Source organism: Meleagris gallopavo, chromosome 4 (genome assembly GCF_905368555.1).
Source record: "Meleagris gallopavo chromosome 4, MGAL_WU_HG_1.1, whole genome shotgun sequence".
Classification (NCBI taxonomy): domain Eukaryota; kingdom Metazoa; phylum Chordata; class Aves; order Galliformes; family Phasianidae; genus Meleagris; species Meleagris gallopavo.
The window spans coordinates 57,756,272-57,774,882 of NC_139407.1; the positions used below are offsets into that span (position 1 = coordinate 57,756,272).

The window sequence follows — 18,611 nt, forward strand, 5'->3', positions numbered from 1 at the left end:
AATGCTGGTGCTTCTTTAGAGTGCTTGTGCTTCTGTGCCCATTCTTGTTTGCACGGCAATGGGAAAACACTGACCTTCTTTGCTTGTTACTTCACTAAGTAGGTAGCATTGCCCTAGTAATTGCAGCAGATGTGGTATTTTTGTTTTCCTCCATAGCTTGTTTGTGCTGGTCACTAACATTTCAGATCTGTTTTTGAAGTTAGTGCAGTGAGTGCATAAGCAACAGATGGGCTCACAGGTCCAGGTGTAATTCCCTCTCAAAATTATTGGGCATTAACTGTCTTCAGAAATCCCACCTTTCCAGGAATGCTAACAGTAATAAATACAAGATGAAACAGCAATGTTGTCTGCAGTCTACTGAGCAATAATTGATGGAAAATTTGAGGTAAAAATCAAACTTTAGAGGCCTTATGCCTATCAGTACAGTAATCCAGGTGAACAAAGAGAAATCACTGTAAGAGAAATACTGTTTTAGTCCTCCAGAAAATTATTTTCTGGTCCAGAGAGGTTACAGAGCCTATCCAGTCACCATGCATGAATTGTATGAGCTTAAAGTATGCTTAGAACAAGGCAAGTCTTCTAGTCAACAGTCTAACTGTTCTGGACTCTACTCAATGTGAAAGAAACCAGACTATTTTTAGATTCTTGTAAGTTGGCAAAAACAAGATATATTTTCACAAATTCTGAACACATCTGTCAACTACTATGACAAATAAACTGAATAATTAAATTGATTGACAGCCCTCAAACTTTTTAACAAACAAGTTCCAAATATTTTTAGAGTCTGAAGTAGAGATGAAACAGTTTTTCCTTTAACTTCATTCTTAGAATTGGCTAAACCATTAAAAAAAAACTAATTTCCTGAGTCAAACATTCAGCATGACAAATGTTTGCCCAAACACTTTAAATATAGCAGAGTTATACACTGCCAAAAACATAGCTTTGCAGCATAACTGCATTTTTTTTGATTAATATGTTTACACTGCAGGATATAAACAACCTAAGATATGAATTGAATTTGGGATTATCTACAGACTGGTAAACAGCACTGATTTTTTATTTTTATTTTTTGTATTAATTTTGTATTATAAAATATCAAACTTTTTATAAAATATGGTATTTTCTTTCAATAAATTTATATCTATTACATGAATAGATACACCTGTATAAATTAGGGACTATCTTCTGCATGTAAGGGTCCCCATCTCATGTCCTGCAGGTCACACTCACCTGTATACATTTGTGACTAGAGAAGGGAAGAGACATAACTGTAGTATTTCTCCTCAGAGCTCCTCAGAGTAGTGAGTAGTGTTGGCAACATCCCCTCTAACAGATTAAGAGTTTCTAGCTCTTTTTAAAAAAAAAAAGCTTCAGTGTAGTTACACTGAAGCATTGTAAGAGAAGAGCTGCCCAAAGAAAAGGAGGGGATATGTTAAAAAAAAAAAAAAAAAAAAAAAAAAAAAAAAAAAGCAGATGCTAGCAGTGGATAACCATTCTTTTCCTGATATATTACTTTTCTTTCATTAATGCATCAAAATCCACAATAAAGATAGTTTTCTTTATATATACTAAGAATTAAATATGTTGTTCTAATTTTGAGAAATACATATGTGTAGACAAATGTCAATTCTTCATATTCCTTGAAGAGATATTGGTTAATTATTTTGCTGTTTTATAATTCTGTACGGATTTATTTTTTTTACTCATGCATTAGTAGGCTTTGAACTTGCAAAAATTTCTTGCAGTAGGAAAGAAGTTAAGCCCTTGTAACTGCTTGATGGCACCATCCTGTCCTTCTAAGGTTAAAGCAAGACAGCACATGATTTCTTTTTCCTCACTCTCTTTTAGCACATGAGCCAGAAGCAGACAATCAGTTGAAACAGTGATGATTACAAATGACAATTTGTAGCATGTGTTATCACAGTCACTGTATACAGTAATTCAGCCAACAATGAATTTTGCTAACAACCATGTGGATTCATGGAAAACCATTTGTTTTCTGGATGAAGTCAACTACAGACACATTATTACAGTACACTTTTCCCAGGATCTGTATTGAATAAGCAGACTAAACACAGTGTTAGTTTAAAAGGTCTTTGCAGATACTAGGTGAAAGCTGACCCCTTCAAAGTCAGTGACTAACAGTACGTAGATGTTAGCAAGGCTAATGTTATAATTATCCACACAGCTATTGGACTGTCAAAAATTTTAGGGTTTTATTTAGCCTGTTCACAACTGAGAGAAATCTTCTCTCTCAATAGCTTCCTCAGTTATTTTAGTCAAATAAATTACATCCCGGGCTCCCAGTCAGGCAGGGATGTGACAGGCTCTTGAAGGTGTCAGATGTGAACCTTGCTGAGCTTGAAGTTTTCCTGAGGTAACTGAAAATTTTAAATTCATCTCTTGAAGGACACTGTTTCCCTGAGTGACAATTCAGACATATTAAATGTGGACGATTAAGGAGCAGCTGCACTCGATGGGCTTGTAGGAAATAAGAAATTTGATGGAATTACCCAGTGTGCATCTAGACAAAAGCTTTAGACATGTTTGGACAAAAGCATGACTCAACAACTTAAACTAAAATGTAAGGGATTGCAACCGGGTAACATCAACATTTCCCAACATAACATTAAAGTATGAGAAAATGAGAATCCATGGAATAACTTTGTCTGAGTATGGAAGTGGCATCTTTCCTCCCTGAGAGGCAAAGGGAACAGCAAGGACTCCCCGTTTGTCTTCAACAGCTATGGCAGTGTAGTACTGATTAGCTGTCCTATCTACTGTGACTCTGTAATGACAGCTTCCACAAAATTATCACCCAGCCAAAATAGACTCAGTTCACAGGTTAAGTGTGCCAGTGTCATTAAGTTAAATGTAAGGAATAAACATGATCAATCTCCATAAATAACAAAGGCTGGGAGGGGAAGGAGCAGCCACTTCTGAGAAAGCAGAAAATGGAACACAGCAAAAACCCAGCAAGTGGAATTATTTATGTCACTGGGAAAACAGAGGACATGGCTCAGGAGGAAAGGTATGTATTGACAGCTCAAAGACTTCTAACAATGTTTTTACTAATGAGGGAAGCACTTTGAAAGCTTTTGGTTAGATTCTTTAGATTCAGTGATGTAAATCCTTTTGGAGCACTTTGATTCTCTGCTTTTCATTACTGTCAATTTCTGCTGTTATTTGAATTAACCAGATGCCTTTTTTCAGTATACTGGTTACCTCCCAACCCTACAGCAATACTGATAGTAAAAAGCACCAAAATCTTCAAAAACAGTATTCTGCCATTTCTAGTTGCTGTTTTTGATAAGTGTTTTCTTAAATTTACTAAATTGTGTGATGTCAGTTCAAATAGAGTTCACAAAAGAGTCACAGCTGCTCCCTCATGTCTCAGCTTGTGAAATCGCTCTCACTTCTCCATTATTCCAATGTTTAAAGAATTTTTATCTGTATACTTAAGACACAGCCTCAGTGAGATATCTATTCACATGAACAGAATGACAAGAAGTGACATATCCAAGTTTCCCCTTCAGATAGCCATACTAGATGCAAATATTTTTATATGAAAAATATTGCAATTAGATGTTACTAGTATCATAAATTCAAAGCAGAAAATTCACAGATTTCATTTGCATTTCCTCAGCTTGCAGATTCAGGAGTACATCTGCACTGCCAGGTCAATCTGAACAACTATAATGTGCATTGAACCTCTTTCACTGTTGATCTCTCATTGTCCCTGACTGTACAGATTGTGAAGCTATGAGAAAAAATCCTGACTCCTCAAAAGTCCACATATTCTTCCTGCCCACACCCTTCTCTCAAAGTCTACCCAATATCATTAGTCCGGGAAAACAATATGCAGTATACACTTTTTTCCCTCAAATGCAAAAAAGCCTTCCTTGTATTTAAACTTCTGATTGTCATCTAGGTCACCATATAGTGATGATTATTCAAAAATTTCCTCTCGCTTTAGTAACTTGAAATTAATTTAGCTCACTGTGCTGCACACAAAGCTGCCTCAGAGTAGCACACCCAGTGACAGACATTTTCAAACAACCTTCAGTTGTATGATTCATTTCCCTACGGCTGTTTTACATGAGTATTAACATACTCAGAACTTCCCTGCCAAGAATGATTGGCCTCTTGATTAACTTGTTTGGTGAGGGTATCTTCTCTTAGGCATTTGTTTCATTACACCCAATTAGCAGTTAACATTTTATAATCAGAATTCACTGTCTAACTGTGCCTGGCCAAGTGTTGCTTTCTCCCCTACATAAATATTACTGACCTCTTCTGACATTGCAGATTTGGTCCTCAGATCAAGATTATATGTACAGACTTGCAGATAAATGCTTAATGAGCTTCACCAGGCAAACACTAGAGACAAGTGTACAATCTCTCCCTTTGGTTTCTATAGTACTTGTGGCCAAAATCAAGTCAAATATTTAAATGGCTGCAATGGTCCTACTGATAGTAGAAAGACCAACACAGAAAAATGCCAGAAAGGACACAAATGAGTCAGTACTTCCCATATAGTATACATAGTGTATATATATATATACACCCAAACCTGCAGTATTTCAGTTGTCCAGAGCAAGAGAGCAATGTCAGTCCAGTGAGATGCCATTTGAATTAGTGGTTTTACACTTAGCCTGTTCTTTTCTAACATCTCATGAGACAGAGTTACATTGCTTTTGGACACCTTCTAGCTGAGAAACAAGCAGCTCAGAGCATTGCTCCATATGTGCACTCACAGAGCAGGGAGCAGACTTTCCAGGTCAGCTGTTTTCCCCTGAGCAGGTGGATACAAGTAAGAGCACAAAGATTCCATCACAGAGCATCTGCTACATGTTGCTGATTAACATTGACCAGAACTTGCCAGAAATGATTAGCACTGTCGAATGAGTCATTTTGCCTCAATGTACTCTAAGATACCATGCTTATCTAAAGGTACCTAAGCCAGAACAAAGGTAGCCGTGCTAGCACAGTATGATACTTTCTTCTCAACAGAGCTAATTAAACTGTACAGAATGTCATGGTAATACAGCTGTATTGTTTCTGGCAGCAGCCCAGCATAGGCCTTTCCACCACACCTTGGCTCTTTGCTTCAGCAACGTCAGCTCAACATCAACAGGCACTTCCCAAGCACGTCAGGAACTAGTCAGATTACAGAAGTAAATTCTCTCAGCAACTAAGAAATATTTTGGAGTAACATTTAAAATAAATAAAAATAACCTTTTCCTTTATGATACCATGTAATGATCCCTTTAACAAAATTCCTTTCCAGAATCACAGGCCAAAGATGAGACAAAACAATGGGCTAAAAAACAGTCAGCTGACAGAGATTTTTGACCAGAGATTCTTTAACATCTTCTATGACAGGAAAAGAGAATTATTTGTAATGTATAACTTCTGAACCATGAGATAGCTACCTGACATCAATGGAGCTACTTCCTTTTCTATCAGTTAAATTTGCTTTACATGGCCATTCAAGTCTACATTTTAACAGTAGAATACCTGAACTTTCAGAAGTAGCTGTTTGATGAAGGTAGTAAGTACTGATTTCATTCATTTATTTGCAAGATTAAAAAAATATTTTCTATCATTTTTCTGTTTCTGTTTTAAAATTTATATTATTATTTCTCAAAGGCTTCTGTGAGTTCTTCATTGATCAGAAAAATTCACTTTGGCTTCTTGCAAGAAATGCCTGTTTTCCAGGCTAATTATTTATTTTCAGTTGATTAATGAATTACCCTAGAACGAAACCAAAAAGCCTACGCATGACCTCACAGTGCATGTGCACACTTGCACACATAAATGTTTATTCATTAAAAAACATGAAAAAGGCATTAAGATGTTAGAATAGCTTTAAAAAGCACTAAAGCACTGGTATTACATACAACCTTTGAGAAATAAAGCTAAGGAAAGGCTCCTTTTGGCAATCAGTCTTTTCACACTTCAGTTCTGAAGATAAGGGAAGTTTTCATAAGTAGTCACAGCAATGTATGGGGACTTTGAAAGTGATGCCCAGAAGTTCACAGTAACTTGAAGTTTATTGTGAGATGTGTTTCTAAACTCCTGTGTCCCGTACCTTTTATTGTAACTTGCTCCTACACAGTCAATTCATTGTAAGTCTTGACAAAACATCTGCAAAATTTTAGAGGTGATCCAATAATTAAAAGAGACATCAATTCTTTCATTATCATTTCTATTATTTGCACTGAGCAGTGTAATAGACTTTACTGTCATGCACCACCAGCTACCTGTGAATCAATTCCACTTAACTCAGCAGGGCATGAGCATGAAAAAAAAATTTACTTGAATGTAATTCCTTGTTGCTCTGAAGTATTCTGATGAAGTTCACTCTTTTCCTTGGAAGGGACATCAGTACTACAGAAATTCTTGATGGCCTAGGTCCTTCTTGATCTTGCAACTTGGGTAAGTCAACAATAGAACAATAGCATTTTGTAAGACTATGAAAGAGCAAGAATAGCACAGACAAGGTTAATGCAGAAAAAAACTTACCAGTAGATGGCTTCACAGGTCTCAGACTGCAATACTACTGGAAAATGCCTCATAGAAAACCGTTGCTTTTTCTTCCATCTCTTCTGCGTGATCCATTCCGCCTGCAGGTGTTTGAACCAGGCCCCTGTTGAAGTAAAATGATGCATATTCAGTATATGAAGTATAATCATGTCTACACATACCAGCTGAAGCTTGGATCTTTATCTGAGCATTTGGCATCTACATTATGAACTGTAAGCTACTTTAAAGAATGAGTTGATTAATATAGACTAAACATTGATAACATATTTTTGCTTAGCCACTTCCACATCTAAATTCATTGTAAAGGCTTTGTGCTATGGAAGGAGTTTCTGTTGAAATGGAAAAAAAAAAAAAAAAACCTACCAGTAATAACGGACATGTGTTTGTAGGAGAGCTACCTTCCACACATACCTTGTCTTACAATATTCCCCATTCCTAAAAGGCACTACCATTTATTTTTTTTTTCATTTTAACTGATGAATTGAGCTCTTTAGTGTACTCTAACAACATGTGACTAATAATAAATCACAATAACAGGAAAATGTGAGTGAAAAAACAATAAAGTGTAACAGTAATTGGGTCTCAAGCTACTTAACTAAATTACAAGCCCTATTCATCCTTTTAATACAGGACCCATAAAATATTTCTTTTACAAACAAACAAAACACACCAACAAAACAACATAGAAGTTCCGCTACATTAGAGTTCATTAAAGGAGCCAAGGAAATGATTCCTAAGGAGCAGGATTAGCTACATACAATAGGCATGACCCAAGGACCCAGGACCAGCAATCAACAATCTGTAGAAAGTACATACTTTCACCTATGCTATTTTCCCTCCCTCCCTTACAAGCCTCTGAAGCATCTCAGAAGACAGCTGCATTGATTCTCTCAGGTGCATTGGACACTTGCAAGCTTTAACAAAGTATAAGACCTGGAGAAGGTACTGATATTACACACACTTTTCTTCATTACTGGGGGACTTTATACATGATTTTCTGGGCATGGCATTTACAAGAGCTTTTATTAGCATTAAAAAAAAAAAAATCTCAAAATTTATTAGGGATCTGTCCAAGCTTCACAGTGAGAATTCTCAAGTTTCTGACCGACTCACTAGCTTCTTTTCAATGCCATGACAATTACACAAGCAGCACAGATTTTAGTTATCTAAATAAGCAGAGGAATGCATACAATTCGAGGAGCACATGAAGAGATAAGTCACAAGTATACTGTAATAATAAGCTATCACTGTCAGTAAAACTAGCCTTAACCATATCTTACGAAAACAGAAGGAGTTATTGCTCTTATTTGTTAATGACTGAAGATGTTCCCGTGTTCGTATTTTCATATGAAATTAATTGTTCACCTGAATGCTTTTCACTTATCAGTTTCCATTTTAAAACACCCTGCAATTATTTTTAGACACAATGACCCCTCACAAACAGGAAAAAGAAAAAGAATCTCTGAAACAAAACACAAATTCTTCACTTGGTGGCAATTTTGATGCATTGCCCTCTTCACAGTAAGGCAATAAAATGAAACAGAGCAGATATTCCCAGAGCCACTGGAGCATTGAAGATATAAGCCTAGGTCATGCGTGCTATTTTTCTATGTACTTTTCCAGAAGCAAAGGTTGGAAGCAAAATAGATTATGATGGTATGTGCACCTAATTTACTAATATTGCACCAAAGGGAAAAAAATTGGAGTAGCCTGGAAACTAGAAGCTTTATTTCAAAACCTAGGTTTCTTGGCTAATTTCCAGCATTGATCATAGCCATTTAAAGGAAAATTAATTACACTGTAAGAGCTACTACTATTCTGAAAATTTGTTTCAAGGACAAGTTTAGCAGGATGAAATTGAAAAATAAAAATTAAAAAAAAAAATCGTTTCAACTTTCTCAAATCAAACTAGAAATTGGACATTATTTAATTCTGATAATGTTAAAAGCATTTCATGCTGATTTCATTATTAATTTAACCTAGACTGTATTGTATTCCATAGAAAAATCATTCTTAAGCAAACAAAAAGGTTGAATTGAAATGTTTTAATCCTATTAAAACAATAAGTTTTACCTTCTTGAAAGGAAGGCAGGCGATATGTGAAAATGAAATCCTTCAGTTGTCCCAAATAAAACTGTTTTTTCTTTCTTTTTCTTTCTTTTTTTTTTTTTTTAATTTAGAATTTCCCTGGAAAGCACTAATTACCAGATCTCTTCCTTACCAAAACAAATCCAGTTTCTGACCCACTTCAGTATATTCATTGCTTGTAAAGATTATTTTATTACCTCCTTACGAGCTAAATTGTTCCTGTCTGGCACAGGCTACTGGAAAAATCAATGCAGACCCATACTACTCTGGAAGGAGTAACAGGAAACACTGGGGTTTCTCAGAACTCCCTGATTGCACTGAGATGTGTCAAACAATTTAAGGCACCCTTTTAGTGAGGTACAGTATATTTACCACTATTAATCTCACTGTGCTGGTAACAATAAAGCTCAATAGCTACTTTTATGGCTGATTATTTTTAGACATTGAAATGGTGGAAGGAATGGAAAAGAGCACTGTAATACTTCACATGAAGAATAGAGGATAGAACAACGCTAAAAGGAGACTGCAAGACCAACAAGATGTCAGTAATAAACTGACAATCACTCCATTAAAAAAGAAGTAAGAATATACAGTATGGGTAGCTATTAAGTATTTTTTCCTAAGAGAGAGAAACAACAGTAATTTGAAATGGACTCTGTATTATTTCATGAAACTAGAGCCCATTGATGACAAAGCGCGAGCTGTGTTTGCAAGCAAACAAGGACCAGAGCAGGCACACAGAGAAGAGTGAAGGAGAAAATACTTGCGCCACATTTAATTGGAGTTCAGAAAGTTTGTGTAAGCATTGTATGTCTCAGGTGCATACAACTTCAGAGTCTCATGATTCATCACTACTAAGCAAATGATACTCAACTTCACAATAGGAAATGATGTGCAATCTAGAGTTTACTTTTTCTGTCTCACACATTGCTCAAAACCTTTAGCTTGACGTATTAGTTTAGCGTTCTTGTTAGGTGTTACTTTTCATTGTTTCATAACTGCCTGAAACTGAGTTGCTATAAAGCAAACAGATTGCCCTTTGTTCATGTGATGGTTATTCATTCAATCATCAGATTAGATACAGGAAAATAAATAGTAGTAGTTTGGTTCTGAATGCAGTATTGCACAAATCATACAAGAATCCTCTTGGGAAAAGGATGACAATACACTGGTTTCTCCATGATAAATCATTCTGTACTATCACACCCTTTTCACAAGCAGGATGGCATAATACATATGGCTTTATAAAAGTATCTTTGTTGCTCAATTAAAAAAATGGCATTGCTTCTTTACGCTCATAAATTACCTTGGTCTTTTGCCAGCCTTTTAATTAATTTGATAGAAGAAAAAATGATAAAATTTCTACTAAGAAGGAATCTTCAAACTAAGAAGTGTATTTCACTGACACAGTGTAATTTGTATTTGTAGAAGGCAGCATTTACAGAGACTTTGGACCAGGTAGCTGTCAGCTAACCAGTAAGCTGCTGCAACTAAATTGCTTCACATGGGCCTGGAATTAACCTGAAGAAAGAAAGTTCAAAAAATGGTTTAGGAGGAAATGGAGAGTATTAATGGCACAGACCATTATCCAACTTGTGAATGGAAATGGCGACAGTGTGCTAGCTGCACAAGAACAATACCCATTAGAGAGGGTTTCATAGTCCATCTGACTCCAGTATTGATTTAAGCCTATAGGAAACTGGCCAGATTATTCATTGCCTTCCATTTACTCCTGTGCAAAGAGTATAAAATGCTATCAGCATGGGTAATGATTCCAGAAAGGCAGGATAGAGCATAGAGCTCACCCCTCGCCCTCCAGTCAATCCAACTAGAAGATGCTATTCTTTCCCGTCCTCCACGCAATCGAACTATGAATGACATTACTTGGCAGAGCTCACAGTGTGAGCAGCACAGATTTTTATTTTTTTTTAATCAAAATTGTTCATTTAACTTTGAGAAAGTAAAAGACTCTGTTTTAAAGTAAAAGGGGAAAAAAAACCGCTAGAACTCATTTTTATGTAGAAGAGAGAAAAAATTAAGTCACTAAAACTCATTTCAGAAAAAAAAAAAGTCAAAATATAAATCTTATCACAACATTCATTTTTTGCATTCTTAATTGCCTCAAATCTGCAGATCTAAGTTGATTCTGTAGTAAACATTACAACTTTTAAAAAAATGTTTTCACATAGTAAGCCAGGAACTCAATTAAATAAGGAAATCCTGACTTTTACATTTATAAGATTTTCCCAAAGCAATCATAGTGAAATTACATTTTCTGTGTACATCGGGTACATACACATGCTTGTCTCAGTTGTTTATCCACTAATACTAATATTTTATTCTTTGAGTGCAGAGTTCTAATACAAGAAGACAAAGCAAAATATTGTGGCAATGCCATTAATATTAATATGCAAAATAGTGACAAGCTACAGTGAACAAGCAGAATTCATTCATTCATCCAAGCATGAGTCTAAAGATGTCAGTGGAATTAAGTTAGATATGAATTTGGTCATGGTCCTTTTTATTCAGACACACTACCACATATTTCATTGAGCAATTTTATTTCCTTTTCATTACGCAAAAAAAAAAAAAAAAAAAAAAAAAAAAACAGATTGAAATCTAATGAAACACTATGGGCTAATCTGATTTGATGCAAACTGGAAAGTTCACTGCATGATCAACACTCCATAAAAATACTGCACTCTTTCTTGAAGTTGTATAGGAAATGATAAATGCTTACGATTCCTGACCTGCACTGGATCTGTAAACTTTAAGAGCACACAAAATGCAAGTTGAACGAACCTCTTCCTCTTGGCATGTGGGCCAAAAATGAAAAGCTTGAAGTAGTGACAGATGTGAATGTAAGACACAGAAAATTTAATTCACGTGCTCTAAAGTAAATAACTTATTGGTACTTGGTTGTTTCAAAACTTTAGCTAAAAAATAAAAGAACACAGAAACTGAATCAGAATAAACTGTGCAGCAGTATTTCAGTAAGAGCAGGTTTTTAATCACAGAGAACCTGAAAAGAAATTACACTTTTTAAATATACAGTTGCTTTTACTTTTTTTAGTTGTGTTAGAAGTCCTGTGCAAAAGTTTTAAAACAAAAGATCCAATAACTTCAAAATTAGACAAGGGATACAACTGAGTTTTTGATTCACGTGATTTCTATACTACAATTCGAACACGTTTATGAGTCTGCATTCTGTGAAGTCACATGCTTGCATGATGGTTTTCAGCACTCATGAAAAATTCCTAATACCTACTAGCAAAGTCATATCCATATGATCACAGCCAAGAAATTTGTTTGCTTGTTTTTCAGCTGAAGAGGAGAGAACTTGAGGAAACTGGAAAGACAGAATTTCTGTGCAATGTATTTATTCATCAGGCCACTGAGCTGAAAATCCACTTTTCTCACTTTTTGCAGTAAATGCAAGCACAAAAACTACTTACTGAAAGAAAAATCTTCAGCTTTAAGAAGGAATTACAACAAACAAAAGTCATTCAGAAGGTTAGTAAATATCTACTGATTTCCTAGGAGTTGAGTTTTCTTCTACAGCAGAAAGAAAGAAGTGCTATTTTTCTTATAACAAAGTCTATGCATCAAGTGTTAGTTTCTCTGATTGTAATTGATTTTGGCTTAGTGATAGCATCCTCACTCAGTGTTAGCAGCACTACATAAGGATGTCCTTTGTTGCCAGGGAACTACTTGCACTGAGGTCTTTGCAAGTTGAAGCTTCTCAACTGAATATTTTATTTATTTTCAATAATCAAATGTGACACCTATAGCCAGATTCTTATCCATTGTGAATTAGGATAGTACCGCAAAGATACACTATTTTAAATGGCTGCTTAAATGCTTTAAACAGATGCTCTGTTGAGCAGCCACAGAAGTTCCTCCCATTTCTTGGTTTCCAGACAAACCATTTAATGAAGCTGAAGCACCAAAAGAGAAACAGTCATGTTCTCATATTTCAGGTCCATTCCCTCAGTTCCTAAGTACCCACATCTTATAATCCATCTCATAACTACCTATTTTCAAAAATAATTATATATTCTTGTCCCTTATTATTTCTATTAAGATCCAGTTCAAAGACTTTCTGATAGTTACAAATATTTTTTTTTCTTTTTCTTTTTTTTCTTTTTTTCTTTTTTTTCCCCCTGGGCTAAATAAGCATTCACAACCACTCAGACCATTTGTTTTTATTTCAAAATTTACCCCTAAGTAACTCATTTCCCTTTCTGCATTTACCTCCACCTCTAATCCTGAAATATGTATGGTCATACACTCTTTCAGTCTTAATTTTCTGTCAAGGTAGGCAAGCTCTGTTAGTTCTTTCTCATAAGATTATCATCCTAGGCCATCACTGTACAAACTCTGGATTGTATTATTACTGTCCCACACATCTTCCAAGTTGAGATATGGACTGGAGCATGCAGTCCTCACACTGTTTTATAAAACATAAATATAAAATAAATATACCTATATATCAGTATGTCTTTTCATTGGAAATATTTTCTATCAGTCTACAAGCAAATTAAACTGCAGAATCCAAATTATCATATCATGTGAGCTCATTACTTTGTCATATTCTTAGATAGTTTTGGGACAAATATTTTGCCAATCCAAAGGATTCCCTGGACACTTTTTAATAGTGCATTTAATTAAACAGCTGAGCTCTTCTCCACACAGTATGACTGGAGCCAGCTATCTTGTCTTAACAAAATATTTAAGATTTGGGCATTTGAATACATAACTAAATCATCCACAATTAAATCAGATGTGAAAAAAGAACATAGAGATGAAAATCTCTGCACTTCAGGGAAAACTTTAACTGTTTCTTGTTCAGAAGAATTTTCTTCAGCACATTACTTCCATAATACTCATTCCAGTAATTACTTTACATTCCAGTCTACTATTTGAAGCAGTGGTGACGGAGGACCAGAAATTTTAAATAAGGGGCCAGCTCTGCAGTGGGAAATTTCAGAGTTCTTCACAGGCCACAGCAAATTTCTCACAGATCACTGTGATCAATTTTTCCTCGACAATACTCTAAAAGCAATAGCATAGGTTTTTGATGGTTCTAATTTATATTTTTCTTTAATTATTATTTCTGAGATATCTATAACTGCCTCAAAGTCCACTAGTGACTAAGATGCTACAGCTTAGGAAGTTCTGAAACATCGTTTGACGTGATGTTTAGATAGTCATCTTCCCCACTCACAAAATCCCTTTCTCCTAACATCCTTTCTTTTTTACGCATGTGGCAATAAACTCCTGAGCCAAGCCTTCAGCCTTGCTCAAATCTGACTCACACAGGAATGCAAACAATAGTTTTCAAACACAGATTCACAGTAGTGAAATTTGAAGCCTCTACCAGAACAGGAACTGGTATTTATCAGATTATTTTCATTCATATTTACATATATATATTTTGTACTCAGCCATTAACAATATTTAGATAATACTTAAACACCTGGAATGATTGACTACAATGGGTAAATTATATTGGCCACATTTTATAGACAGCTCAGAGCTCAGATACAATGACAAAGCTCTCCTGGATCTCATTGAAAGACATTGGCAGGATCACATTAGAGGTGGCAGGATGAGTTAGGATACAGCTACCTGACCCAGGTGAGAGTCTAAGTGCTGCCCAAAATAGCAGTCCTATTTTAGATGGGCAAACACTATCTCCTGCTAAGATCAACCTGTTAAAGAGAGGAAGTGACATGCAGTGCAGTGACAAAGAGCTGTTCCTGGCTCCAGTGCCTGCATCTCTGCAAGGAGTCATGCAAGCGTACCTCCTGTCTGACGAACTGTCATTGTGCTGTGTGATAAGCCAGGCAATCCTGTGTGATGATTTCTCAAGATGAACCCTTCTTTCTGCTGAAGCCTCATCCTCATTAAAAATGCTATTACAAACTGTTTCAAATACTGATGTGAAAGGTGCCCTTTCACTTGCTTTTGCTTCTCAATGAATAAGTTAATGTTTCCTGTAGTGCAAACTGCTTTACCCTTGCCCTTCACTTGTGTTGTTAGGTGAGAAAAGCTCAAGAGCATTCTCCCTTCTTATTTACTTCAATTATTTACAGTTCCACTCTCACCTTCACTGCTGTAATTGCTCATGAGTTACACACTTGCCTTTATTTATACTGAACAGCCCCACAGACTACAGGGAAGGCACTCAGTGTAGTGTACTTCATTTTATGAGACCCACGAATTTCAGTAGACTGGAGAACTAACAGAGGAAGTAATTCAGAGAGTACACATCTTCTCCCTCAACTGTCCTTAGAATCCCTGTCTCTAAAGTTAACCCACTTCATGAGAGTTCTCATTGTGTCCAGATACTTTGTTAATTTCAAATAAAATCAATGACTCCAATAGAAGAGTACCATAGATATCAACAGCTGTACACCTTTTTCCTTCTAAATGTAACTTTAAGAAAACGGACCTACAAAAGAAGCAACTATTTGCAAGTAAAGACCATAGATTTGAGGTTATTCAGAAATGAGGATTAATAGGAATTCAGCTGAAGTCAAGGTCCAAAGTCTACTCCCCAGTTCCAGAACGGCTATTAAGTTCAGGCATGCCTTAGTGCTGTGCAAATAGTATATGTACACACACAAACTGCACTGAGAACTACTTAGAAAAGTGCATCTGAATCCAACAAGACCCTTTCACTCTGATCTTTGCTCAACCTTCTATCATAAGCCAAAGCATACTTCATTTTTAAATTAACCTGAGTCCAGGCAAAACTACAGCCCAAAGACTTCACATTCTCAGTTTATGACAAATCTCTTTGCATTCCTTTCTTTCTCCATTTTAAATGGACCAGCAAAGTGTTTCATTGAAGAGAGATGCATTTATATTGAGAATGTAAGCTGCAGTGAATCACAGAAAATAAAACAAGTGAAAATTATTGCATGAAATTGCAGCTACTTCTCAGCAACCAAAACAAAATCTCTCCAGAGTTTGTAAAATTTCTACCTACAAAAATTATGATATGAAATCTGTTAAGTATAGGAATAGCCAGATAATAATTCAGCAGGACCAGGACAGAGGAAGAAGGCTACTCCTGTTCCTTTGATATCCAAATATTCTCTCTCCAGTATCAAGCCATAAAAATAAAAGTAAATTTAAAAACAAGCCCCAACACAGTGCCAGCAGCAGCAATCATAGAAATACAGTCTGTTAAAGCAGTATTCCATAACAGACACAACCCAACCATTCCTTTGCACTCCTACCTTGAGCTGTGCCTGGATGCACAACCTGCTTTTTTTCAGCTCTGCTACACATCCAATGAAAGGTATATTACCTGTGTTATTAAGAAGACAGAAAATAAGCACTATGCCTGTGAAAAACACACAGTGCTTGGGAGATAAATACTTACTGACACCCTAATATGTAGGCTGCATCCTCTGTTCTGTGGGCTCTAAGGAGCTTTATTATTTAGAGCCACATAATTCTCTCAAAACAGAAGAAATTCAGGTGTGAGTTAAATTGTACATATTCTTTAACATGGTATACACAGGCTATGTTTATACTATATCTCAGTTTTGCTGCCTGATTCTTCTCCACAAATTCAGTCAGATGGATTTTTTCCCCATTACTTTTTTAATCTTTATTCAGCTGCCACCATGGCTGTTGTGACTTCTCAAAACAGTTTTCAAACCACTGCTTCTGATATTTGTGAACCTATAACGGGTGCTGTTTGTTTTAAGCAGCTCAGCCTGTTGGCAGGACTTGTTGGTTTTGATTGCAAACAAGTTCTGACTGCATTTCACGTTCATTTAGAGTGAAACCCCGAGAAATCCAGCAAGAACCACAAAATAACTTCAGACATGCATATATTCTTATCAGACCTGGGTTTCTTAAATAACTCCCGAGGAAGGAGTTTAATATGAACTTGCCCCCATCACCCTTCCCTTCACACACATCCTTTCCTTCTAGTGACTCTAACAAATAGCCATCAGGGATTCAAATGACTTTTTTCCCAGGGAAATAATTTCATTAACCTGTCTCCCAGTTCTAAGTTTGCTGATATTTACTTGGAAAGAGCAAAGAATAAAACATACATATTTCACATTAGCTCAGCTCAGTTGGGTATGCAGACTCCAGATCACTGCAGTAATGGCTTGGCAGCGGTTTATCTTTCCAGCATCATCACTGCAACCACTCTATAACACCTGTAGTCCAGCTCTTATCCATTCTGAAGATCTTATAAGTTGAAGAGAAGCAAAAGTCTAGAAAATACTACAGTTTTCCACTTGTTTCTCTACTGCCTTCTCTTTTCTCCACCATTAGTGCATTGCCATCCCAGAGAAATTGAAGCAGTTACACTGGACATCTCTCAGCATATTTTTCCTCTTTTATAGATTCTCCTCACATTGTACGGTGGAAAAGCCCACAGATTGCAGAGCACTTAAACTATTCTCCTGGAGCCGCAGTAAAGACTAAAGAAAGAGTTTCATCAATATCTGTATCATTTAGTTGAGTGTTATTTTGCAGATAAGAGGTTCACAGAGCTCTATTTGCTAAGGCAAGTACAGTCTAGCTCCTCTTACTAAAGTGCTTATGTCCTCTGTCTCCACAGACAACTGTATTAGTAAAATAAAAAATGCCAGAGAATTTTCTTGACGTGTACATGTGATTCTTCATGCTGTTTGAATCATTGCTAGCATGGTTTTGAATAGGGCCAACCAGCAGTGTCTGGATTAATTCTCAGACAAGGATGGATATTAACAGATGCCAACAGTGTTTTCTAACAGGCGCTTTGACACTGTGTTTGCAAGGGAGAGCTTAATCCTAAACTTCTGACTAGATAATGTCACTGACATCAGGGCTAAAATATTCCCAGACATTTTCCTGTAAAGATGCAGTAAAAGTCTCTGTGTATCTCTCTATTTAGTTATGGTTTTAGTTGGGAAGAAGGGAATAAATATTGCAAAAATATCTTTAAAAGAGTAATGTATAATAATATTTACTTTCTTGATAACATTTAAATATGCAACTCTCATATCTTCAAAGGTCTAGGTAGGTCTAAGTTTATTCACCAAGGATCCCTGGGCATAAAGGGCTTTGAACCCACCTGAGGTTTGAATCCAAGGAAATGGAACAAACTCGCTTTTTGTGGACAAAGCCTACAGCTACAATTAATGCTAAAACTGATCCTGTAGTTTTGCCACTACTGAGCCACAGTAAACACAACAGTTAAGTAACTTTAGGTATGACTAATTCCATATTAAAACAGCTATCTAAAGTATGCAAGCTATGTTTTCGTTTAGGATACTTTTTTCTCCTATTATTTAGAAAGACAGCCTTGATGAGCATTTTGATGTATATACATAAATTCTAGAAGATTAAAAATACATGAGACAAAACTCACGTTTAAACCATCTGTGGGAATAAAACTACATCTGAATAAAGAATGAACAAAGGGAAATATGTCCTAGGAAGGTTAGACCTAGACACTTGACTTAATACTTTGCATGAACAACTAGAAGAATATCCATGAGATCCAATCATTTTACTGTTTTGTACATTTTCTAACCTATAATCTTCCTCATGTAAAATTTTAGAGGCTTTTTTTTTCCCTCATTGTCACAGACTCAGTGACCTCCAGATAAATCAAAACAATTTTAGAAAATCCTTACCAGTTCCTTTTATTTCTCACAACCAAAGGTAAATGCGTAACTGTAGTTAAAGGTTAAGAAGTCAGAAGGATTTATCACTGAAATGACTAAAGAACATCTGTTCTAAGAAATTTATTATTGCAATACTTTGTAAGTGCTCTCTTGATTATCTTGCAAAGGTCTGCATGCTAACAAATCTGCTGAATATCAATTTATAGTGGTTGGATACTTACTTCCTAGCACAACAGAAAAGCATAAATGCATGAAAACTTCAGGCACATTCTATCACAGGCCAGCCTTCATTATAAAAGACTATCTCCAGCACCACGTTTTGTT

At 35.9% G+C, this 18,611-nt stretch overlaps 1 long non-coding RNA gene across 2 annotated transcripts; it reads left to right on the forward strand.

Moving 5' to 3' along the window:
* Window positions 1–1,631: 1,631 nt before the first annotated feature.
* Window positions 1,632–17,479, forward strand: LOC104910836 (uncharacterized). Of its 2 annotated transcripts, XR_002114558.3 has the most exons (7): window positions 1,638–3,031; window positions 6,383–6,441; window positions 7,402–7,491; window positions 8,870–8,994; window positions 9,078–9,216; window positions 11,962–12,150; window positions 17,019–17,479. It is a non-coding gene; the product is annotated as an uncharacterized LOC104910836 (long non-coding RNA). The 2 variants fall into 2 exon arrangements; XR_014883222.1 differs by having other exon boundaries at window positions 1,632–3,031; window positions 7,402–8,994.
* Window positions 17,480–18,611: the final 1,132 nt, after the last annotated feature.